This window comes from Canis aureus, chromosome 35 (assembly GCF_053574225.1).
Source record: "Canis aureus isolate CA01 chromosome 35, VMU_Caureus_v.1.0, whole genome shotgun sequence".
Lineage (NCBI taxonomy): Eukaryota > Metazoa > Chordata > Mammalia > Carnivora > Canidae > Canis > Canis aureus.
The window spans coordinates 31,292,719-31,319,304 of record NC_135645.1 but is presented as its reverse complement, the minus strand read 5'-3'; the positions used below and the strand labels follow the sequence as shown (position 1 = coordinate 31,319,304).

General features: G+C 35.8%; 1 protein-coding gene across 6 annotated transcripts in view; it reads left to right on the top strand.

The window, feature by feature from the left end:
* The first annotated feature begins 24,608 nt into the window (after nucleotides 1-24,608).
* CSNK2A2IP (casein kinase 2 subunit alpha' interacting protein) overlaps nucleotides 24,609-26,586 on the top strand; it is a 141,547-nt gene continuing 139,569 nt past the window's right edge. For 5 of the 6 annotated variants that reach the window (XM_077883698.1, XM_077883699.1, XM_077883694.1 and 2 more), the window contains exon 1: nucleotides 25,970-26,195. The gene's annotated coding sequence lies outside the window, so the exon portion shown is untranslated. Of the gene's footprint in view, nucleotides 24,800-25,969; nucleotides 26,196-26,586 lie in introns of those variants that run through there. The other variant, XM_077883697.1, reaches the window with a different exon arrangement.

The following is a 26,586-nucleotide window of genomic DNA, read 5'->3' as shown; positions in this document are numbered from 1 at the left end:
GGTGCTGGTGGTTAAATACCTCTCTTAGAGCTCATCCAGCTGATACCCTGAGTTAATAGTCCATTCAAAGCCCAGAAACTAGTACTACTTAATGGTTGCAAAGGAAGCAGTCACTCAAATCTTAATTTACCTTTGAAAATGTTTTGATTTGTTTTGCAGTTGTCTAGATGGGGACCAGTATGTGTGTGTGTGTGTGTGTGTGTGTTTGCGTATGCGTGTATTGATGGATGTGTATGTATCTATGTATTTATTTATATAGAGAGTTTTTTTTCCAAAATGTGCAGTGATTTCAGGAGAGTATCTGTTTCAGTGAGTTGACAAATTTCAAGGTCATTATACAAAAGTAAATTTTATTTTTACATACTGGCAACAGTTAGAAAATGAAATATAAATATACCATTTTCATAGTATCAAAACAAAATAATTCTTGGGAATAAATCTAACAAAAAAAAATCTAACAAAAAGTATACAAGACTTTTACACAGAAAAGTACAAATTTTATTGAGAGAAATTAAAGAATACCTAAATAAACATAAAATGAATATATCATGTTCATGAATTGAAAGAATATACAATAAAAAATTTCAATTGTTAAACTGATCCATACATTCAACATAATTTTAATTAAAAAATAGCTAGAAGTTTGTGTGTGTGTATATGTAAATTGACATACTAATTCTAAAAATTGCATGGAAAGTTCAGAGGGCCAAGAATTACCAAAGAAATCTTGAATTATAAAAATGAAGCTGGGAGATTTGTAGTGCTAAGATTATATTATATATTGTATAGTATATGTTATATATTATAAATTATAAAGCTACACTAATTTAAAAAGTCTGGTATTGCACAAAGACAGACAGGGGTGCCTGGGTGGCTCAGTAGGTCAAGCATCTGACTCTTGATTTTGGCTCAGATCATGATCTTAGGATCATGAGATAGAGCCTCTTGGATAGGGCTCCATGCTCAATGGGGAGTCTGCTTGATATTCCCTCTCTCCCTCTGTGCCACCCTGCTCCACCCTCTCTTTCTCTCTAAAATAAATAAGTAGGGCACCTGGTTGGCTCAGTGGTTGAGCATTTGCCTTCAGCTCAGGTTATGATCCCGGGGTCCTGGGATCGAGTCCCACATCAGGCTCCCTGCAGGGAGTCTGCTTCTCCCTCTGCATTTGTCTCTGCCTCTCTCCATGTCTCTCGTGAATAAATAAAATCTTAAAAAGAAAAAAATGAAATATATATATATTTCATATATATAAATATATATATTTTATTTAAGATTTTAAATAAAATCTTAAAAAGAAAAAAATGAAATATATAAATAAATATATATAATATATAATATAATGTATATAATATATAATATATATAATATATATTAATATAATATATAAATAAATCTTTAAAAAAAGAGAAACAAACAGAAAAATGATACATAGAGCATAGTCCATTATAAACATTTACCACATGGTCACTTGATTTTAATGAGGTTAATTCCAGTGATACAAGAAAAGGATGTTCTATTAAACAAATAGTGCTAGGTTAATTGAATATCTATATAAAAAAATCGATCATGAGTCTTAAATCATATCACACAAAAATAATTTTTGATTTTAAAATTAAATATGAAAGCTAAGGCAATAAATTTTCAAGAAAAAAAATTAACACTTTCTTGACCTCAGGTAGGCAAACATTTCTTAAATAAGACATGAAAAATACTAACCATAAAATAAATGACAGTAAATTGGACTATATTAAAATAAAGAACTTATGTTTATCAAAATACACAAATTAGAGATTATAAAGGCAAGCCTAGGGCCATAAAATGAGAGAAAATATTTGTGTGTGTGAGTGAGTGTAGAAAAATGTGCAAAAAGACTTGAACAGGACCTTCATAAAAAAGACCATGCAAATGGCCAATAAACATAAAAAAGGTGCTTTATTAAAGAGATTCATAAATTTCTGATGTAAAAGGCCAGATAGTAAATATAATGGGTTGTGGTAGCTGAAAAATACCCCCTCAAAAAATATCCATATCAAATTTCTGAAATTGGTGAATATTACCTGACATTGAAAAAGGGTGTTTTTCAGATATAATTAAGGATCTTAAAATGAGATCACTCTGGATTATCCAGGTGAATCTAAATATAATACTTATTATAAAAACACAGAAAAGAACAGACATATTAGAAGAGAAGGGCACAGAGATTGAAATGTAGCCACAAACTAAGGAATCTGAGGAATGCCAAAAATTCTCCTATAAAGCCTCCAGAGGGAGTACAGCTTTCTCAGCAGTTGATTCAAACTTCTGGCTTCCAGAACTATGACACTATAAATCATGCTGCTTTAAGTGATTCAGTTTGTGGTAGTTTGTCATGGCAGCCACGGTAGGGCCGTATGATCTCTGTCATAATTGTTTGACATTGTATTAGTAGCATGTAATCAGCTGTAGATGCAGTAAAATAATGTGTATACTCATGTTCTAATAAATAATGAAGTTTTATATATAAAAGTTTGGGGATACTGTGGAGCAGGGAATCCTCATATACTATTGGTGAGAATACAAATGGAATGGAAAATTTGAAAAATTGCTTGACATTTGCTATAATCCAAAAATTCTGCTCCTAGATTTAAATAGAAATTTATAAATATATGCACCAAAACAGACAAATAAAATGTTCATGTGAGCACTTTGTGATAGTTCTAAACTGGAACAGAATTCAACAGTAGAATCCATCAGTCAGTAAACTGTGGTATGTCATAGACACAGACACAAATACATACATACATGGTCATGTAATGCTATGGGGCTGTGAAAATGAATCAGCACTGCTACCTGTAATAACATGGATGATTCTTGCCAAAAAGTATTGGGGAAAACTGTTACCAAATAGTAAAAATACCACGTACTGCAAAATTGCATCTATGTAAAGTTCAAAAACCGGCAATATATTGATGGTGATGGGAGTCTTACTTTTGAAAGGGCAGAGCCTTGGGGGATAGCTGGGGTTTTATTCTCTGACAGTCATAGTGATTACCCAGTTGTGCTTGGTTTATAAAACTTAGTTGGACTGTATGCTTTGCATTCCTTTCTGTATCCACGGTACACCTCAAGCAATCATTGGTGTACTTTTGGAGTCTGTATAGCATGAATTTCAACAGTACTGTGTCATGTGACAAATAAAAATCTTAAGTAAAGTTGATATAGTGATACTTTTTTAAAAATATTTTTATTTATTTACTCATGAGAGACACAGAGAGAGCCAGAGACACAGGCAGAGGGAGAAGCAGGCTCCCTGTGGGGAGCCCGATGTGGGACTCGATCCTGGGACCCTGGGGTCATGCCCTGGGCCAAAGGCAGACGCTCAACCGCTGAGCCACCTGGGTGCCCCATTGAGTCACCAGGTGCCCCGAAATAGTGACACTTTTTGAATAACATTCTTCAAGACAGTATTTTTAAAAATCAGTATTTTTTTAAAAATGATCATCCTGACGTAGGGATCACTTAAACTTCTTAGTTAATGTTGTTTTTAAGTAATAAGCACTTCTAGGAGTTGATATTTTTTTTCAAACATGATAAATGATGAAAAATTGGAAATCCTGAACATATTTTTTTTGTTCACAGGGAGTTTTTAGTTATGAGAAATATATTTTTAAATTGTAAAACACTAGACAGATTTAACCGCATACTAGGCCTTGGGAATACTGAAGGTTGGTACTCAAGTCTAGGTTGTTGGAGGACTATCTGCTTTCCGAGCACCACAGTTGGAAAGTGGCTGGGATCACGATAGGGATTAACTCGCATAGCTTTCCTTCTGTCACACACATGCAGGCAGGCAGTTCACTGCTCTAGTAATTTAGTTGAAACTTTCCTGAGGTATTGGTATTTAGACTTCCTAAAGCCTGTCAGTTCCATAAGCCACTTTATTTAATTCCTTCATCTCAGAAATGGGAGTTCTACTGCCTCCCTGACATCACAGTGACATGATGATTAATTAGTTAATGTTTGTCAAGTGCTTCAAAGATGTAAAGTGCTAAATAAGTGTTAAGCCCGGCTAAGTATCACAATCAATCGATATGATGTTTTATTGTACAGAGTCTCGTGTGTCACTTTAGATGCAGTATACTAATTTAGTTAATGTGGAAGTTCTTATGAAATTAGAATTATATCACAAAATTGGCAGAAATTCTGAAAATTATGAAGAAGCAGCAGGGATCAGAGAATTATACTGATTTACTTACAGTTTTAATTTGTATTCATTATTTTTCATTTTTAATCAGAAGGAATTAAAATTTCTCATCTCAACTTTCCATTTTAATTTTATATGTTAGAGATACTCATAGAATAATCTATGCTGGCATCTCCTTAGCCATCCTTAATCCTGAATATAATATTTCATTTTCAAAAGTATTACTGATCTCTTTTTAAGAATATCCTAGGACTGGAGTTTTAATGAATTTATCCTTGTTTCTTCATAAAATCTAGCAAGTGGCTTTGCATTAATAAAAAATGGCAAGAATTTTGTAATATGGCTTTTAGGTACTATAACACAACTTTTCTTTTTAATAGGAGTAAATAGACTGAAAGAGGCTTGAAATTGTCAGATATATCCTAAATCCCAGAGGACATTCATGTTCTATGTGCAGGAATGAAGAGTTCAATCAAGTGTATTTATCCACATTTAATATAGAAAGGAGCAAATGATAACTTGAAAATATTTTATTATTCAAAATAGTAAACTATTCTTTAAAAAGACTTGAAATAGATAATATAAGTACCTGCAAATATGTTGCACTCTTTGTTGCAGCATGTAATGTCACTCTTTTTGGTGAAGATTTTAAGGCAGATAGTGAACAAAATGAAAGAGCAAAGACAGAATTTATGTACTCTAGACAGCTTTCTCTTGCCTTTGTAGACCTAAGGAAATTCCTTCTCTGTGTTGACGTCAGTACTTGCGTGAGAATAATCTGAGAACAGCAAAAGATTTAATTAGGTAGCTGACTTTGCAAAAACAAACCACACTTTAAAAAACATACAGATCCCAGAATCTTCTGGGAAATTATTTTTCCTGGGTTCTTAAAGATCAGCTGGTGTGATTTTATGGTTGAGAACGCTGAGCCTAAAGGCATTCCCTGGATTTGCATGGGGCAGGGGACCATAGAACTGCCCGCTGCCCCGGCAGGGGCCCTCCTTCTGGACACCTCTCTGCTCTCTTTTGGGGGTGAAGGAATGGGTACAGGGTTTGCAATCAGGCGGTTTCAGTCTGGGGCCAACATCTGTCTCTGTCTCTCCATGGGTGTGACGTTGAGCACATCACTTCTCTGAGTATGTTTTAGTGCCTTCCAGGGTTGCTGTGAAGATTACAGATGAAGCACTGTAAGTACCCAGGGAGGAGCCTGACAGATAGTCAGAAGCTCAATAATTGAAGGTCGAATAATATAACTGACTTATGGTTCCTTTATATGTATTATCTCCATTAGAAAATATCTATTATTACAGTGACTATATTAATGTAGTGTTTTTTCACACAGCAACTCTCTACATTTATTCATTTGATTTCACAACCACTGATATGTTTCACAACAACTGTTTTATTTCTATTTTACATATGAGAAAGCCAAGACTTAGAGTAATGGATATGCGTAACACAATGAAGACTCATAGAAATTGAGGAATCAACTCAAGAAAGGCCACACAGCTTGTGCCCAGGGAGCTGGATCTCTGTCAAGTTAGCCTGTCTGCCCTTCTGCACCTTCTGCTATTGTTGTCTACAAAGATAATTCATTAACTTTACCCTGTAGCAGAGATCCTACATATAAGCAGGAGAAATGCCCCTAGAGAAAAGAGAAGAGGCAAATGAGGGCAGAAAAAAGAGGAAGAAATAAGAGTAGAAAAATTCAGAATGCAGTATGTAGGGTTCTTGAGTAACCACTTCCATTGATATATTCTTTACATTAATTATAGGATTTGAAAAAACCCTGGTATTTTGTTACTCTGGTGTAAAGTTAATTCCATAAGAATTTGAACTTTTTTCCCAGTCTTAGTGTACTATCAGTTAGATGAGGTCAGTTTACATAATTTCCTGTCTTTGCCACCAATTTTACTGACTATAATAAATTCAATGTAGTATCTGTTACTGACGTGGCTCCCATTCGTCACTGGTAAATGCATATTATGTCCCCCACCGTGACAGTGACTTTATCCATGGTTCCTTGGGGAACGAGAGTATATCACTTACAGTGCTTGGTGAGCTCATAAAGCTATTTATAATGTGTAACACAACCATTAATAGTTTGAATATTTATAACCATACTTAATAGCTATATATCACCAGTACAACAACAAAAAATACATATGGAAAGAAAATGGCTTCTTTCTCAAAGGCAAAACTTTGCCTTTAAATGCACTCGGGAGGAAAAATAGATTTGTGCACAAAACTGGAAATGAACCCTCAGGAGAAATGCATCCTAGGATTTTTGTACTATATCCTTATAGCATTGTTACCCGAACACTTACCAGAACATTTTCTACCTGCTTGTTTTGTTTTGCTTACCATCCTTGTCCAGTTGGTTCAGGTTGGCTTAATTTACCTAACAGACATCTCAGAGTTAACCCAAACAAAGCTGAAAACTTGACCCTCAGAGTCTCAGCTCCACTTGAAGTTACTAGATCACTTAAAATCATCCTTTTCTAGTTGATGACATATTCCTTTCTTTCTGTTTCTTGTGCCGTGGACCTTTGAGTCATCCTTTAGAATTGTCTTTCCTTTTGTCTCCAGATCCTTTAATGAGAAACATGTTCATCAACATAAAATATCATATAATTTCAGGAGTTTCATAGAGGATGCAAAGCCTAGACACTATGGACTTTAGGGGAAGGACCTCCATAAAATGCCCCTTCCAGGGTTATAATCACATTATGCGTTATAGTGAAAGTTTTTATTATAAAATGATGCAAAATAAAATGTGATTCATTTTCCAACAAGTAGATGATACTTCAATAATTAGTTCTTTTAATGGATAGAAAATAATACCTTAATTTAGACTTCTCATTTTGTCTTCAAGTATTGATAGTAATAAACTCTTACGTGGAAAATCTGTCATGAAGGAGCTTAAGGATCAGATAAAGAACCTCAGGTGTGCCTCATGAGATTCTGGAGAACTTAGATATTCATCACATGACCAAAAACAGGGTTTCTGCAGCTCATTAGGTTTGAAACATTAATTAAAATTGCAATATGAAAAGAATGTAACCTATCTTGTATATAAGCAAGAGACATTAAAAAATTGGATTATTTTTTAAGACTGATAAGGAACTTTATTCTTTGGCAAGTTAATCAATAGTAATCAAGTAAATTTTCATTATACCATTAGAAATTGCAATGTTATCATTTGATGAATGTGAAAAATCCCTGCCTGAGATTCTAAGTATGACCAAATCTATTTATTGCTCTATGAGTCTGCTTATCATTTTAGGTGTAAGCAACAATGAAAGGTGTGGTTTTTACTTGGTTATATAATTCTGTTTTTATTTCAGCCTTTATTCTTTAATCATTTATTTTTTTATTTATTATTTATTTTTTTTAAGATTTTATTTATTTAGTCATGAGAGACACACACACACAGAGAGAGAGAGAGAGAGAGAGAGGCAGAGACACAGGCAGAGGGAGAAGCAAGCTCCATGCAGGGAGCCCAAGGTGGGACTCGATCCCGGGCCTCCAGGATCAGGCCCTGGGCTGAAGGCGGTGCTAAACTGCTGAGCCACCCAGGCTGCCCTCTTTAATTGTTTATAAGTGAAAAATTCAACTTTTAAATTAATGCTCCCAAATTAAAAATAATATTTGAAATATTTTAACTGAAGTATTGGTTATAAATTCAATGAGACAGCAGGAGTAAAATTTACTTGCTATGAACAGAACAAATTGAATTTGAATTTAGACACTTCTAGGTATATCTGTTTATAACAAAGTTGGGAAGTTCTAAAGAAATTTTAGTGATAATTAGCATAATTTTGGAAGGTAGCTGACATACTTAGAATTCTAATTTTTAGAAGAGTTTATGGCTTAAGAAGTAAATCAATTTTTAAAAGTACTATTGAATTACGAATTTTTAAGAAATTAAACATTATATGTTTATAAAATCATTTTGAAATATGAGCAGCAAAGTCAGAATTTGTGAGTTTATAAAATAAATAAAATACAATAATTTCATTTTATTGTTAAAATGAAAGAAATGTTTCTACATACTTAAAATAACACTAGTATAGATGGCTACTGGAAGATCATAAACTTCTAGAGATAAAAGAACTTTAGAGTTTATTTCATTGTAAGTTAGGTGCAATAAGCAACTGTTTAGGAGTTCTCAATATTGAGATAAAAAATCCAAAAATACATTTCATTATTAATTGTGCTAGGTACCGTGTAGTGTAAAAGAAATCGTGACACCATTTTATTATAATCACAACGAACAGCATGATACATGAGTATTTTGCTGCTGCTCTCAACTCCGTCACCACGGCAGCCACTGCTACCTGAAAACTGCACACATCTGCTAAACCCTGAGTGGCCTCAGAATACTTTACAATACATTCCTTAAATGGTCCCTTCTTATTTATCTTCCTATTAGTGGGCTAATAGGTGAAACTTGTTTATCATTTTCTTTCTGTAGTACAACCCCCTTTCAGATAGCTTATGGTCTTATCTGGCTAAGAGTTATGTTGTTGTTGTTTTGGAAAGATTTGGCCAAGTATTTATTGCCTACCTTTTTCTCTGGGATTGCCTAGTGTACTGGTGCCAAATATTCCACCTTTCTCCTTAAACTCTTGAACAAATCCAAGTTTATTTTATGTTTGTAGATGGTATAACATATCTAATAATTTCAGGAAGCCTGAAGATGATCATCAGTCCTAAAATTCTGAATATAACTTACTACTCCTGGTAAAAACACCAATTAACTTTATTTAAAGATATTAAAAGATGAGGGCACATTTAGATATACCTTTAGTACCCAATGTAGTAGCTGGCCTATTCTTAATAAAGTTATGTTTTTTTCTCTTATTATTACTGTTGTAATTTAAAGAAGAAGCCTCTATAAGATCAATATGCTATTTAAAAAAAGAATCTCAGGAATAAATAGCATGCATATCTTCATTGTAATAGTCTTTGCTTTCCTTAACTTGAAGCATAAAAGCTTTTCAGTAACCGATGTTAAATTCTTAAAATAGACTACATTATCTTCAACCATATTATCTATTTCCATATGTCATAAAATGACTAAGTTTCTACCAGAATACCAGGAAATATACAAAAGGAGTCAGTAAGTGATATTATTTTCCTAATGTCTTTGAGAGAGATGCTAAATTTGATTCTGATTTTTTTTAATGTAGCATGATAAAATAGGAGAAGGAAAAATATATATATAAAAAAATATATAAAATCATCATAAAATTTTCTCAGATTTCTAATACCATATAAACATGTGAAAAAGCAGATGTTCCATTTTCACTAATATGCATTCATTCATTGAACAAATATTCTGAATGTCTTCTAGATGCTAGTTGTTCTGTGTTACAGCAATGAAAACCAAACCAAAACACATCTCTGTGGTATGGTTATCCTCTAAATGGTCCCGGATATTCTCAGCCTTCTGGTATTCACAATATTGTGTAACTACCTTCACTGAGTGTTTGCTAGACTTAATGATTCACTTGTAATGAAAAGAATATGGCAAAAGTAATGGGATGTCATTCCTGAGATTAGGTTACAAAAAGACTAACTTCTGTCTTACTCAAACTCCCTCCTGCTTTCTTTCTTCTTCTCTCCAGGAGCCCTCACTCTGGGAGAAGCAATATTCCAGGTTGGAGTTTGCACCCTGGAGAGGCCCATTTGGGAAGGAATTGATAATTCTGTCCAATAGCCAGAAGAGGGCCTGGCACATATCAGCAGCCATCGGAGTGAACCTGGAAGTGCATCTTTTGAGACTTCCCAAATAGACTGAACTTGGAGGTGGATCCTTCTCCAGTTGAGCCTCTAGTTGACTATCACCCCTGCCAATGCCCGTAGGATCCTTGAATCAAAGGTATCCAGCTAAGCTGTGCCCGGATTCCTGACCTACAGAAATGGTAAGATAGTATTTACTGTTTTGTGTTGCTAAGCTTTAGGTGTAAATGAACAGGATTAGATAACTAAAACTTCTCATTGTTTATATTCAAATGTATATATCTGACCTGAGGAGAAGACATTTTAGGGTACGGTAGGTATAGAAACTAATGTGAACAGTACAGAGTCTTCCAAAAAAATTGAACATAGAATTACCACAAGACTCCACGATTTCACTTCTGGACGTATGTCCAAAAGAAAACAGGGACTCAAACAGATATTTGTACACTCATGTTCATAGCAGTGTAGTCACAATAGCCAAAAGGTAGACACAACCCCTGTGTCCACTGACAGATAAATAGATAAATAAAATGTGGCATATACATACAAAGGAATATTATTCAGTCTTAAAAAGGAGGAAATTCTGACAGATGCTACAACATAGATAAAACTGGAAGGCACTGGATTAAGTGAAATGATCATACAAATACTTTATAACTCCACTTATATATGGTATCTAATTTAGTCAAATTCATAGAGTCATAAAGTAGAATGATGGCTGTCAGGGACTGCGAAGGGGTGAAGGTAGGGAATTACTGCTTAGTAGGTAATGAGTTTTAGTTGGGCAAGATGATAAAAGTTTTGGAAATGGGTGACAGTGATGATTGCATGACAATGTGAATGTACTTAGTGTCACTGAACTGTACATTTAAAAATAATTAAAATTGTAAATTTTATGTTATGTATACATTTACCAGTTAAACAAAACAAAACAAAACAAGAACAAACAAATGGAAAAAGAAAGGAAAACCCTCCCCTCACTCCTACACTTTCCTTAAGCTCAATTGAGGGTGACTGAGTAAATTTCAAAGTGAGTATGTTATGAGTCCTCCAGATGTGATGTGAATGCTCTTGTTGGTGATGGAAGTCATTGGCCATGCTCTTCCTCTTCCAGAGAATTTGGAAGGATGAGAATTGCTTGAATGGACACGGAAATGATAGAACCACAGGCAGTGGAAAAACAGTGAAGACACAGAAATACAGATGACAGTCCATGCTGGTGTGGACCTTATGGAGATCAGATGAGAGAAGGTAAGACTCAGCTACAGGAGTGTGTTGTCTGGGAAATATATGGCAAAGCCTTGATGGGTCATTAATGTGGTGGGGTCTGGAAGCCCAGAAAGTATTGAAACTTTTAAAATTCCCTTTGGTCACAATCTTAGAGGAGCTTAAGTGCATGGGGTTTTCAGACTAGGCCTATCATGACACGTCACATAAAGCTCAGTCTTTTTCTATCGCATAGCCGGTAAGAGAAGGTAGAACGAGAGTTGGGAGTTTGGGACCAGACTGAGAATTTATTCAGTCAGAGAACATGTGGCTACATACATACTTGAGTACAATATAAGCCTTTGGCTTTACACTCACAAGACAGGTTTAGAGGACAGAGATGATCAAACAGGTTTCAGGCTACCAGATGGAGGCTCCCTGCTGTGTCCTTCTCCTGCGTGGAGAACCAGATTAGGAATCTGTTCATCAGATCCTTTACGATGCAAGCTCAGGGAGGGTATATTCTTCTCTAATTCTAGGGATGAAATCTTCAAATCCTAGGGCCACTTTGTCAGACTCTAGGTTTTTTGATTTCTTCAACATCAGAATACAATACTGAAAGTTTATATCATGGCTTATTTCTCAGGGTCCTTGGCACCAAGTGTTTTGTTTCTCTGGTGACTTCAAAGTAGTGTGATGACAGTGTAGGAAGAGCCTCCTAACGGTGCTCACTGACAGCTCAGTGGGGACTCAGGATCATTTGAAAACAGTGTGCTAGTGTTTTGAGGGGGTGACTGAGAAGTCAAAAAAGCAAAGTGGGAAATCGCAGTGGATAGAGGCTTCAAGGGCAGGAGAAGCATTTTGCCCTCCACCAATGACCTGTCTCCTTCTATAATTTGCACTTCAAGTTGGGTGTTATTTATATCATCAAATACTGACAGTTCAATTATTAGTAAATGTTTCATTTAGACCATAACAGTATAATTGTGAAGTGAGGTGGGTCATAAATTTGTTATCTTCATCTCTTTATATTACGAGGCAAATACAGCATGCTGCAGTTGATCACAAGGAAACACAGATGATTAAAAATAAACTTTCCTCTGCGGCCTGAAATAAAATGGAAGGAAATAAACATTTGCCTTGTGACATGATCAGTAGGATAATAAAGGCATGGAAAGGGTACAGCAAAGGAGTGCTTGTGGGGGCGAGAGAGCTTTCTTAAGAAAAATTTGTTAGAGCAAAATTCACTGGGGTACATTTTAAAGATCTTCCTCGCTTTATTCAGCAATCCATAAATCAGGCAGTCTCCAAAGCAGGAGTCAGGATGGTGCTCCAAAGAGCTGTTAAGGAGACAGAGTTTTACACAATGAAGTGAGCATGCACAGGAAAGGTCTACTTGGCATTTGCTGACTGGTTAAAACAGGGACAGTGGAGCATGAGTGACTCCCTTACAGACAGTGGAGATCTTACTGACAGAAGTAAGATGATTAAAATTGTATTTTTTGTAGATGAAAACCATCAAAAGGAATTGTTCAACTACAGTTATAAATGGTATCAATTGCATGACTTATGTGGACCTTCTCCACTTTCTCTGTCTCTACCTCCACATTTTTTTAAGGTCTGCTGTGATTACTCAGATGTAGATAATTCCTACACCATCTCACTCCTCGTCCACTCCACCCCTCACCTGTGAGATAATAGAGGATCATGGTTTAACTGGAGGTAGAAAAGCCAAACAAAGCAGTTTATTTATTTGTAAAGAAAAGATTTAATACTACTATGTTATTTTTTAAAACACATTTTTGGAGACCTTTTTTATCTGGGATGCAAAACTGATCATTAGAGTTCCTGGGTTGCTGTATTTCTAAACCAGAACAAGGTAAAAATGTATTCTTTCATTATTTTCTTCAGAATTTTAAATTCCTCATCTTCTCTTACTGTCTTACTTCCTTCTAAATATCATGTGCTATTATTTTTATTTCTAGTGATTATTGAAATATCAAATTAATGGTGTTACAATAAAAGTTGTACATATAGAAGGATAATGACAAAAGAAATACATGAGTAATATTTCATAGGTACTGGAAAAAATTAATTTTTGTCTTCTTAGATTACTTTCTTAAGTTTATCCTTAGACAGGTTAGTTTGGTTCCAATCTATTGAATTATTGCAAAAATAAGACACTTGTATTATAAAATGGAACATAAAATATAACAATTTTCCCTACCATGAAAATTCTATACTGTACAAGTAATATAATCACCAAGGTAAAAATAGCTTGAAATCTTATCATATGAAGATTTGTTTTATGATGAGCCTGAGAGAGATTAGTTACAGCTAAATATTTTGAAGTATTTGATAGGGTCTTCTGTTCTTACTTTGGAATTGACAGTATGGATGAGAAATCCATTCAAAGAGAATATTAAAGAAAATCCTTCCTAAGATTCAGGGAAGGAAATATTTTGCAAAATCATGTAGCAGTAGCAATAAAGAGAGCACAAAACTACAATCCAAGGCATATCTGAACTTGTTTCAGACTGAAGTCTAAATCTTTGTTTTTCTAGAGAATGTATTTTCCTTGCTGGAAATTATAATTTAGGTAGAACTGTTTCTTTCTCTTCCTTTCTATTATTCACTTATTAGACAGTGGGTTTTTGGGTGGGTGCTATATGCTAGTCAGTATGCATAGGTGCCCTCATGGAGATAATAGTTGAATGGGGGCGGGGGGGGGGGCACAGACTAGAGAATAGTAAACCAGGAATGAAATAAGAACTGAGAAGTTTTTAATGGATATAGCCATGAGGAGAAGGCTTCACTGAGAGCTGCTTCAGTGAAGTGGTTGTCATTGTGTGGTTTGAGGACAGAGAGAGGTACTGGGATTGACTGTAGATAACTTCAATCACGTTTGGCTTCTATGGTTGAAGACGGTTGGGGGTGGTATTTTACTGAGGGCTTGTCAGTGGAGGGGAGGCTTGTATATTCAAGACTCAAGAGAGCTGAGCTTGTTCAGATGCTAAGCAGAGGGAATTAGAGGACGGGTAGAGGTTGAAGATACTGGACAAGCACAATACACAACGACATACTGATGTATGGAACTGATGAACCCGAGGGCTGGTAAGGATGGGGATTATGTAGCATTTCTGAAGCAGGGAAGAGACTGAACATCTTTTGGAATTAAATTTTTAGGTAATAAGATTAGTTGAAGCAGATGGTGGGCCTTATCTACCACCTTCCTTGCATCTTTACCCAGATTTCTATAATGTGAAAGGTGGGGAGGTAAAAATAACTGAAAAAAGGACCATTTTTGTCAGATTCTACTTCCCTTTCATTCCTCTATGTAAAAGTTATCATGGCTAGTTCTAATTTAATTACCAAAAAAAAAAAAAAAAAGCAATAAATCTCTTGTAGTCTATTTTTCTTCCTCTTTGTCCATTTAAGGAGGTATTATTTCTCTACTATGCATCAAACCAGGCATGGGTAGGATGGAAAGGAGGTTGCATAGCTGTCTGGGTTTTGTTTTCTGAAAGCCCAAGTCTTTAGAAAAATTCGAAGGGATAATGGAGGAGTGAAGAGGAAGAGGGCCCATGGGTGTGGACAAAATGTCTTGAATATGTTGTATTAGAGAGTGATATTTCCTCTGTAGACTGGCAAGATGTCTCCATGCTTTCTAAGTTCAGGGAAGGAGCTGAGGAGGAAATCTCTGGGTCCTAAGATTGGTAACAACCATTCCTTAGATCCAGGAGCATAGCTGGTGAGGCTGTGACATCTGAGGGTAGGGTGGCTTGTTTGCGTCTTGGCAGGAGGCCCCAGAGCTCCAGCAGTTCCTGTGGCCCCTGTGCATGGCTCAAAGGCCCCGGAGCCCTTAGCAGCAGCAAGGGTAGCTCCGCAGAGGTGGTGCCTGAGCCCTGCACCGCGTGCCCGGCGGGCTGGGCTGCGTGGGCCTGTCTTCTTCAGCGTCACTGGAGGAATTCTGCATGCTGTGATCTTATTCCAGGAGGGGTATTTATTCTCATTTTAGTGACTTTCGAAGGACAAGAAGGGCAAGCCCCACAGAGAGACAGAACGAAGTAGAGAATCCAAGCTGTACAGTCGCCGCCCTTCTAAAAACTTTGTGTATCTTTACCCAGTGTATTCATGCTGAAAACTTTCACTCTGGGCTCGCTTTAATATAGACTTACAATTCCCTAGCACAGAAAGCGACCCACACCCCAAGTATATGGCCGGATTTCTGGGTTCCTGCTGCTGAACAAGTGAGTCATGTAGCTTCTTTATAAAGAATTTAAAAACAGAATGCCCGTATGTAGTAAACTTCAATAAAAAAGGATCGGTAGTAAATTACCTTTTATTTCTATTTTAAGGTAAAACAACCAGGCATATAATAAATAGTTTACCTATAGTTTCTTATTATTCTCATAGATAAGTAATTTTTGGAGGTAAGGCAATTGAGTTGAAGAGCTGCTGATTGAAGGCAGATTTCTCTCTTTTCTTTCTCTTCGTATCCTTCTCTTTCTACCTTCTTTCCACAGTACGGTATCGATTTTTGACAAATATACATAATTTACAGATTAAGCTAGTATCTTTTGTTTCTAAAGTAGTAGCTTTGTTCAGATATTCCAGTAGTATTGCTTTTTACACAACAAATTAGAACACCTTTTGGAATTTGCCTTTAAAATCGGTTTATGAGCCATGTGAGAAAACAGTTTTATTTCATGTCTCGTCATATCATACATGTCTAAAATTAACACTGGTTTGGTCACTGACAATTATCATGAGGTTTGGTATTAGATAACTAGTGGATAATTTTAAAAATTCCTAATACATAAAAGCTATGACATCTACGTTGACTTTAGAAAAAATGTTATAAGCCCTTGAGGCAATTAAAAAAAAGTCTTATAGTGTGAGATCATAGCCTTTTAGAGCTGAAACAGATCTTTGTCCAACTTCCTTACTGAGCTCAAAGTTACTTTTAAGTGGTTTAAGTGTGGTTTAAAGATAACATACAGATTATCACATTAGAAACACAAAGTTATTCAAGAAAATGTTCACCACAAAGATTCATTTTCTGTCTTTACACATTCTTAAGACATTTAATTCCAAGAAGGAGATTTAATGTCCACCACTAGAGCTAATGGAACAGTGAAGACAGATTTCTACTTAATCCCCCTGAACCAAGAAAAGCTAATTTATAAGGCTTCATATAACAATGAAGATTAAGAATTTCATGAAATCCAGATGGACAAACAATATCTATATTATGTCTTTAAAAATTTATACCTTTTTTTTAAGTGTGTTTTGATTTTACTCTAAAATATGAGAGCCTGAATACTCTGGAGTTTAATCATTATTTGTTACTATTATTTTTATGATGTAGAAAGATTGCATATTTTATGCTTTTAGGTAGCTGAGTTAAATATATTTGTATTGTTTAATATCCTTGTAATTGACAGTCACTTCTAAGATTTTCAAAGTTATTTATAATGGGATTTCAATTTTCATATGACTAAGAACTTTTTACTGAATTTACATTGGGAAAAAACTCTCAATACTATACAGGTGTCCTACTTTATTAATGAGGAAGCAAGTAGCATATACTTTATTTAGAGATGTCAACTAAGTAATAATTTTTAAATGTTACAATATTTTTATTTATAATTGCTCAAGAGATTACTGGAGGTCTAAAATCAGCGTTTTTGAAAAAGTACTGAAGAAATGCTTTTAAACATGCTTTCTGGAGTATGTGGTCATTAACAAAAGATTCTTCTTTGCCACATGTAAGGATGTATGTTATTGTGGATGGAGCATTATTAATTTGCTAGGTAAAACACATTATAACCAAAATTTGCTTGGGACACCTGGGTGGCTCTGTGGTTGAGCATCTGCCTTTGGCTCAGGTCGTGATCCCGGGGTGCTGGGATCGAGTGCCGCACCAGGCTCCCCACGAGGAGACTGCTTCTCCCTCTGCCTGTGTCTGTGCCTCTCTCTGTGTGTCTCTTGTGAATAGATAAAATCTTTAAAAAAAATGCTCATGTTTCCCCAAATAGCCAAAAATTTACAAAAGTCTAAAAATTCTCATAAAAATATGGATTAAGTGAAATGTTTAGGCCATAAAAATCTCTATTAAAATCTGAAATGAGATAAAATATTTTCAAATATCCACATAATTTTTAATATTGCCTGGAATTCAATATATAGTTTAAGAACTAATTTAAAAAATCTTCTTAAATAGTTTATCTAATTTACCCAGTGCAAGAACATTCTTCAATAAGCCCTTTATTCAGTCCTTGAAATAACACATGGAGGTTTGTTTTTTTTTTTTTTTTCTATACACATGGAGTTTTTAACCTTTAATACCTTTTTCACCAAGACTTGTAGCTTTTCTGAGGCAATATTATTTTGAAAATATGTTGGTCATATTGTTACTTGAGTAGCTTGTAGCTTTCTGAAGTCAGAAAATATGTCTTATGCTAGTGTCCTTAGCACAGCACAATTCATAGGAATTGGCCTATTTATTCAGTCTACTGAATATAGATGAATGATAAGGTTTTTTTTTTGTTTTGTTTGTTTTAAAGATTTTATTTATTTATTCATAGAGACAGAGAGAGAGAGAGGCAGAGACACAGGCAGAGGGAGAAGCAGGCATCATACAGAGAGCCTGACTTGGGACTCAATCCAGGGTCTCCAGGATCACACCCTGGGCTGCAGACGGCGCTAAACCGCTGTGCCACCAGGGCTGCCCTAAGGTTTCCTTTATAAAACATCTTTAGGGTATCTGTATCTTCTTAAATATGCTGTATTTTTATTGTTACCATGGAAGCATATCTTTTGAGTTTCCTAATGCAGCTCCTCTCATTTAAAAATGCATTAACAGATAACAAATCAACAAGTTATTTACTGCCTACCCATATGAAAATGAAATGCAAGTTACAATATATAAGAATTTATGTACTTGGGGAGATATGAATAATGGCATTGCTTAGTAAAGACAAATTTGGCTGAAGATAATGAAGCTCTTGAAATTAAGAGGCAAGAAATTTAGGCTTAAATCATTGAGATAGACAAATACATTTTAGGTCTTCATCAAGGGTTTAGGTATGATAAACTCAAGATTTAGAATAAATGAGCCTCATTGCACAATAAGAAACCCTAAAAGGATGATAAGGTTGAAGACAGGGAGATCAGCCAAGAAACTATAATTCTTGTGTGAACTATATGGTGGAAATGTCAATTGAGAGAATGGTGATAGAATATATGTAGCAGGAAATACTGATAAGAAGGAGTATAAGGCCAGTGCACCTGGGTGGCTCAGTAGGTTAGGCATCTGTCTTTGGCTCAGGCATGATCCCAGGGTTCTGGACTCAAGCCCTGCAGCAGCCTCCTTACTCAGCAGGGGGTCTGCTTGTCTCTCTGGCCCCCTCCCTTGTTCTCTCTCTTCCAAATAAATAATGAATGAATGAATAAATACATAATAAATAAATGATTTTTAAAGAAAGAATAACAGCCAAGGAGAAGGTGAACTAGAAATTTTAATCTGGTCTTGCAAAATACCCTGAGCAGCCAAGGCATGAGGGAGAGGAGACTGGAAAATTTGAGGACTGGTTTTAGGCTCATTAAATTTGAAATGACTGTAGGGCATCAAAGCATCCACATAGAAATATATATATATAATATCTGTCCATTTAGAAATGTGAATGACAATGCAGAGCAAAATATATATTTTTGAGCATAACCAGCAATGGAGTAGTTGAAGTAATGGTAAGACAGCATGCTGTAGAGTTATGAAGAGATGAAAGGATGGAGTCACACTGAACACTATAAATTGGAAATGAGAGTAGGAGAAGGAGCTTCCTGAGAATAAATAGAATCAAAGAAGAAGGGAGAGAACCAGATGGAAGTAGGAGATGCAGAGCATAGAGAGAGAATTTCAAGGAAGGAGATAGAGCTGTAATGTGCAGAAGCTTATTCCTATCAGCTCAAGAGAGTAGATTTAAGTTTAAGTGGGGAGTTTTATGGGTCAATTTTTAAACACAGCCATTCAAAAAATTAAATTACATAAACTCCAGTTAAACCAAATGTATTAAAAGAAAAATTAATAAATACCACTTATCACTTCCTAATTATTTTATTTTCTTTCACAGTTATCTATACTCTTTAGGTTATCTAAATATATTGTAGGTAGCTATATGGTGGAAATACTGTATAATTGTGTTCTACTCTATTCTCCATCTCTTCTCAACAGCAGGCAGTGGTATCACACTGGTAACTCGAAATCAGCAATGAGGGAGTAAGTGAACCATTAAAATGGCAAGTGCTAAAATTTAGGTCCACTTTATAGTTCTGTTGAGTATCTAGGCAAAGGATTGGCAAACTACATCCTTTGGACCATATTCAGCCCATTGCTTATTTTTGCACGTAGCTAAAACATTTGTACATAGTTGGACTAGTTTGCATAGTCTAAATTGTATTGAAATACAGGCATAACCTTTTGTTTTAGGCTGCTTTTGTGTTACAGTAGCAAATAGGAATAATAATTACAAAGAATATAAGGCCCATATAGTCTAAAATCTTTAGTATCTGACCCTTACAGAGAAAATTTTCTATTCCTGGTAAGAAAGTGATGGAGAACATATGCATAATGCAGATTAAATTTAGAAGTGTGTTGAGTGTACAAGTGTTATATTGTGAATACCACAAGAATTTGAGAAAATGTTCTTCTGGTATTTGAAAACTATAATCTGAGTCAGCAAAAAAGTTGCTAACATGGACAAATGTGTGAAGTTCTGACAAATGTGTGACATTCTGACAATGTCTTTGTTTTGTCATTTTATTGTACTCAAAAAACATTAACAAAAATGTCAATCAACATTCACATTGGAATCACACTCATTTGTCAATCTTAAAAATAGATTGGCTATGGATACAAGTGTTTGGCAAAAATCAACAAAATCCATCTGTGAGAATCGATTGGCTACGTAGGGTTTTCAATGAAGAACATTGTATGTTTTATTATTATTTGTCAATTATATCCTATATATATCTTTTATGTCAATAGAATTTAAGATAAAGTTATGCATATATACACATATGTCACTTTTTGTGCAGAGAGTGGGTTGTTAAGGATTTCCCAGAACAACCCTGTACAGCAGTTTCAGAAGCAATAGGGTATTGGAGGAAGAAAGAAACTGAAAAGATCGTTACGTTTGATAAGCACTTAATGACATAGAGTATATTTGTCATACAGAAAACTATGAATCACTTAAAAAGTCCTCAGAGTAGTTAACTGCAAATGTTACTGCTTTTCTTTTATTCATTTTGCAAATATTTAATTGGTCACCTGCTCTGTACTAAGTTACGCTAAGTGATCCACTTTGAGGAATTACGTAAAGACACAGCTTGTTCTGTGTAGTTTATAATCTGACGTGGAATGCAGGTGACAAGGAGTGAATGTATAAAGAAGCATATAATTACAAAATTGTATAACCAGACTACAGAGTTAGAGAGTGATAGGGATGAGATGGCACTGACCTTCTTAAGCAGGCTGTCCAGAAGGGTCTCTGAGGAAGTGCTGTTTCTGCAGAGGCACAGACCAGGCTGGGGAGACTGTGACAGGCAAGGGGAAGAGACTGGACAAATATCCTGAGGACTTAACTTAGAAAAACATTTTTACTCCCTTGCGACAAAAAGGTAATCACTTTCAGTTGCTTCATTAATTATAAAAGAAACTAAATTTTAAATAACATTACTTGGGATATAGGCAGTTACTTTCCTCTAAAAATCTTGAAGTTAATCATGTGTGGAAGTTAATTTCCCAAATTTCCTTTTAAAGCTAGTGTGGGATTCTCTGTATGTTTACATATGACCTTCATTAAGGCTAAGAGTTTCTTCATTTAGATTTTGGCTTTGTTTAGTGCTAATATGCTACATCAGATTGTTTCTCATTACTTTTTGTCAAAGGAGGATAGTTCTTTTTCTTTCCTCACTTATGTGTTCCTGATTCTCTAAACCATCATTAGGCTCAGACAGAGAAGCATTCATGCTCTTCTCCAGTTTGATTTTTTTTTCTTAATTCATCAGGCCTCAGAGCTAGTATAGGATCCACGGTTTCATGAAAAAACCTAAGTAAGTTCAGCATTACAGTGGAAATCTACCTTGTAAGAAAAGATTAATTGCATTTTCCCGACTTCCTTTATTCTTTTTGCTACATGATTTTTTTTTAACAAAAGGCTAAGTCAGGTATAATAAGTTCTTCAAGTGATGAAGATTAGAGCTAATATTTATGAATATTTTGAAGTGTTTTTTTTAAATATTTTTTTCTTTATTTATTTATGATAGTCACAGAGAGAGAGAGAGAGACAGAGAGGCAGAGACACAGGCAGAGGGAGAAGCAGGCTCCGTGCACCGGGAGCCCGACGTGGGATTCGATCCCGGGTCTCCAGGATCGTGCCCTGGGCTAAAGGCAGGCGCCAAACCACTGCGCCACCCAGGGATCCCCTATTTTGAAGTGTTGACTGAAATATCCTCCTTAGCATCACTTACTTCCTTCTCTGCCGGGCTTCATTCTCCTACACTTAAACTTCTTTGATTTTCTTTTCTTGGGGCTGGGACCCTTCATTCCTGTGCAAGCATCCAAAAATTGCTCATTGAATGTTATTGTAGGATTGGAAGAAAAAAGAAATGCAGAAAATCCTTGGCTTCTAAACCCAAAAGCTTTACTTCCTAAATAAGAAGGAATTATTTAGGAAAATATTTGTTATCCAGTTCAGAAGTCCCCCTACTCCTGCCAGAGCTCCTCTGAACTATAGAACAGAACAGAAGAGAGACAGAAAGATAGTTACGTCTGCTTAGGGCTGGGCCCATGCTCTGCTTCTGTTCTCTACCCGGGGTTATTTCAGAACAGGGGGCTTGAGAAGTGTGGATATACAAAAGTGGAGCAAGCTAGTTCTGGGGTTCAGCAGGCTCTACTCTTGTAATACTTCCCATATTGACAAGGGTGTGAGTCCTGGTAGCTTTTTGCGTTATCCAAGACAATAAAGTCTTGCTGAAGATTTAGGGATTTTTGTGACTCCAGAGAAGCAAGGGAAAATAGCTAATTTTTCCCACTGCCTTCGAAGAGGGTAGAAAATTGTCTGAAAGAAAGAGCCAGCAGTCTAAAGTGACTCCTTAGTTGTGGTTGTTTGGTGCTACCGGAGACCATGTAGCGTTGACAGATCCTCAGACAATGGCAGTGATAATATGTGCTGCAACAGAGGCCAGGTGAGGCAGAGGTCATCCTGGCAGGAACCAGTGTGGTAAGGTCAACAGCAGCCTGCCAGAACATCCTCTGGCCTCCGTTCCTTCTGTGTAAGCCATTTAAAATTAGGTACAGGTTGAGGAGAAAGAAGAGGGAGGGAAATTTCAAATGAACTACATTTAAACCTGAAATGAACAAGAGCTGGAAAGGACTAAGATTTTCTGTCTATCTTCTACCATTTAGGCAGGGTGGGGCTTGACATTCATTTCTTCAGCATACATTTATCAAACAATTATTATATGCCAGCCACTGTTCTAGGTACTTGAGATATACTGGAGGAAGAGATTGATACCTTCATGGAGCTTGCATTCTAGCAGGTGACAAGAGTAATTAGAGTAGGAGGGGGTGAGATCATTGTAGTATTAAATAGGATGGTCAGTGTAGGCCTCATTTTGAAGGTGAGATATGAGCACACACATGATAGAGGTTAGGAGATTAGTAAACCTGGTATTATGGGCAAGAGTGTTCCAGGCAGAGGCAACAGCTAGGGCAAAAGTTCCTAGAAGAAGCAAAAGAGTTTGGGAGCAGTAGGAGATGAGTTCAGAGAGGTAGTAGTGAAGGCAGATTGCTGGGGCTTACGACTCATTTGATAGAATTTGTCTTTTACTTTGAGTTACACAGGGCGCTATAAAAGTGTTGATGAGTAAAGGCAATCCTTTGCCTTTTCAAAGGATCATCCTGCCAACTGTGGTAACAAAGGGGCAAGGATAGTCACAACGAGAGCCCTTAGGAGACTATTGCTGTAATCTAGGCAAGGGACTATAGTTGAGCACAAGTGATTAGATTCTGAATGTATTTTAAAAGTGGAGCCAACAGGATTTCCTACTGGACTGGATGAAGGATATGAGAGAAAGGCAAGAGTCAAGAATCAGAGTCAAAAGAAGAGAAAAGTCAAGAGTCAACTACGAAGTTGGCAGAAAACAATGTCTGTCTTGAAGTTGCAACCTACTTAGATGGCGTTGGAGGAAAGATCAGAAGATTGAGCTTTGATATATGATACATTAAATTTAAGTGTTTCTCAGACAGCCAATTGGAATTTATGATTACAGTTAGCCACATGAGTCTGGAAGGACCTTGAATCTCTACTCTCTCTTTCAGCGTAGAGATAATATTTAAAGTCATGAGACTGAAATGAAGGCTGGTTCTCCAATAAAACGTTTGAGTAATCTTTTTTTTTAAGTTTAAATTCAATTTGCCAACATATAGTACGACACCCAGTGCTCATCATATCATGTGCCCTCCTTAATGCCCATCACCTGGTTACCCCATCCTTCTAGCAGATCCCTGTCTTGCAAACAACAACTATAAATTCTAAATAAAATACCAAAGACAACTTCTACAAAGGCTCTGAGGAGTTAACAAACCAGATGGGTTATGAAGGAAAATGGAAACTTGTAAGAAGTAACTGGTAGTGGGTAAGTTTCCTCATTTTTATAGCATTTTAGCTTGTGTACCATCTTTAGTGGTTTCTGCAAGGACTGTTTTAAGCTGCAGTAGAAAATCTTAAGTGTTTCTGGCCTGAAGAATCAGAAGACAGAGTAGAGCAACCACAGAGAGTAAAGACTGAATGAGGAAACTCCCTGTGTACGAACTCTATGAAATCTCTGGCTGACACTTGAGCCATACATGATTGAAAAAGACTTCAGCTAAAGACAAAAGAAATAAACTGACATTTGAGCTACCTCGATGAGATAGTTTGTAGTTTGATTCCAATTAAATTAACTGTCTGATGAAAAACTTTTTCTACGTTTTAGAGGTATAAAATATAGATTTTCCACAGTTTAGCAGTTACGATATCCTAAATGTGATATGAAATTATCCAACATATGAAGAATCAGGAAATGTGACTATTTTAAAGAGAAATAACAATCCGTGGAGGCCAACTCAGTAAATGAAGATGCTGGAATTAACAAGCAAGGATTTTTATAGTAGCTCTATTAACTGTGCTCAGTGAGGTAAAGTGAAGATGCTTAAAATGGATGGAAATATAGGAAATCTTAGTAGAAAAACAAAACAAAAAAAAACATAAAGAGAGAATCCAGTGAAAATTCTAGAACTGAAAAACAGTGTCTCTGAATTAAAGAATTCCCTGGATGGGAGAATGGAGATGACAAAGAGTCCATGAACTTGAAGAAAGGTCAGTAGAAATTATTCAGTCTGAAAAAAGCAGAAAAATAAAGATCTGAAATTTTAACAGAGATTAAAGCATCTGTGGGCAATAGCAAAAAGCCTAACACAATTGTAATTAGAGCCCAGAAAAGAGGAATGAGAATGGACCAGAAAAAATATTTGAAGAAAAAATGGCTGAAAGTTTCTCCAATTTCGTGAAATACATAATACTACAGATTCAAGAAGCTAAGCAAACCCACGTCAAGGTAAATACAAATCAAACTATGGTCATCGTTGTCAAACTTTTGAAAACCAAAGGTAAAGAGATTATCTGGAAAACAGCAATAGAAAACAACTCATTACCTTTAGGCTACTAATGATTTGTACAATCACAAACTTATAATAAAAAATTGTAGACACCATAGGGTGGTAGAACAATGTCCTTAAAGTACTAACATAAAGTCTGGGGACTACATAGCTAAGGAAGTAGAGAAAAGGAAGCAAAAAATTAGATAAAGTAATAAGAAAGAAGGAAAACTGAATGGGAAGTATCCTGGAAAATGTTTCGAGAAAGAGGCTGTGGTCAACCGTGTCAGATGCTGTATTATGTCAAGGGTAGAGAATGACCATTGGATTGAACAAGGATGTCAGTAATAATTTTGACAGGAATAGTTCTGGCAGACTAGGGGGCTTAAGGCTTGATTGGAGTGGGTTTAAGAGAATGAGAGGAAAGGAACTGAAAACTATAAGTAAAGGCAACTTTCCAGGAGTTTTGCTGCATAAAAAAGAAATGAAGTTGGAGTTAAAATGGGGACTGGGGTCAAGAGAAGGTTTTGTTTTGTTTTGTTACATGCTAATTAGCATAATCCACCTAAAAGCAAAAGTGATAATTTTGATAAAAAGGGAAAGAATTGTGCAGTGTTATCAGGTCTGTAGGAGAAAAAAACCCCAAAAACAAAATAGTCAGTTGAGCTAGAATAAAAATCATGCACATAATATATGACTTTATTCTTCTATGTCCTCTCTCTTGGGCAACACTTGTTCCTCCCCAGGCTTTACTATTTACAATCGAATCATTTGTCAATGCAAATATTTGAAAAGTAAGTCCACTAAAAATTATGTAAAATTCTATGATTTTATAAAATAGTAACTTCGATTTCTTTCTTTGTGTTTTTAATTATGGATATTCCCCAAATTATGAGCAGTATATATTTCAAATATTGGTTTTTAAGTGATTTAAAAGCTCTGAATATATTTTTCTCATAACATTGATTATACATGAGGTAGTTTTCCTGACCAGTCTACAAAATCCTATAAGGTAGCTGAATTGTAATACTCATTATCTGAGAAGTCTCTGCGATTCAGATTTTTATTTCTATGGAAAAACGTATTCTAGTTTCAACTCAAGATTCTGGAACACATCTTCCATTGTGAAGTGGGCTTAAAGGTGGGAGTGGAAACACAGCTGCTTAGTCACACTCTCCACCCTCATCTTCCAGCAGTGAGGGTAGGCCGTCAAGGTTCTCATGGCACCAAAGATTCAAGCAATGGGGTAATGGAGATCCTGGACATTTATTTTCTCACCAGTGAAAATTAATGAAGACCCAGGAGTTACCACAGCAATAGTGATGAGAAGGAAGTTTCAGCAGCTAGAGTGTGTTGGTGAGTTCTTGGTTACATGGCTGTTTGTACCATATCTATAAGGGTGTGTTAAAGTGTTTCTGTGTGTGTCACGCACACACGTGATGCTGTTATTCTGTGTATACTGAAGTCCTATTGCCCTGAAAACCCAACATGTAAAAATGCCAATGAATAAGCTTTTGTTCCCATTTTTTTGTTTTATGATTAAGAGAGAAATGTCCATTAAGTAAACTAAAAGCAGATTTTATTCCCACAGATATTTTAAAGTATATACAAGAAAACTCCATTTCTTATGCATTCTGCACCTATAAGATTGTGCAATGATAATGATATCTGTGTTCAATGATGATGTTCAGGGCAGGGAAAAATCCTGAAGGGAATTCTGAGTCACCGTAGTTAAATTATTTTCAGC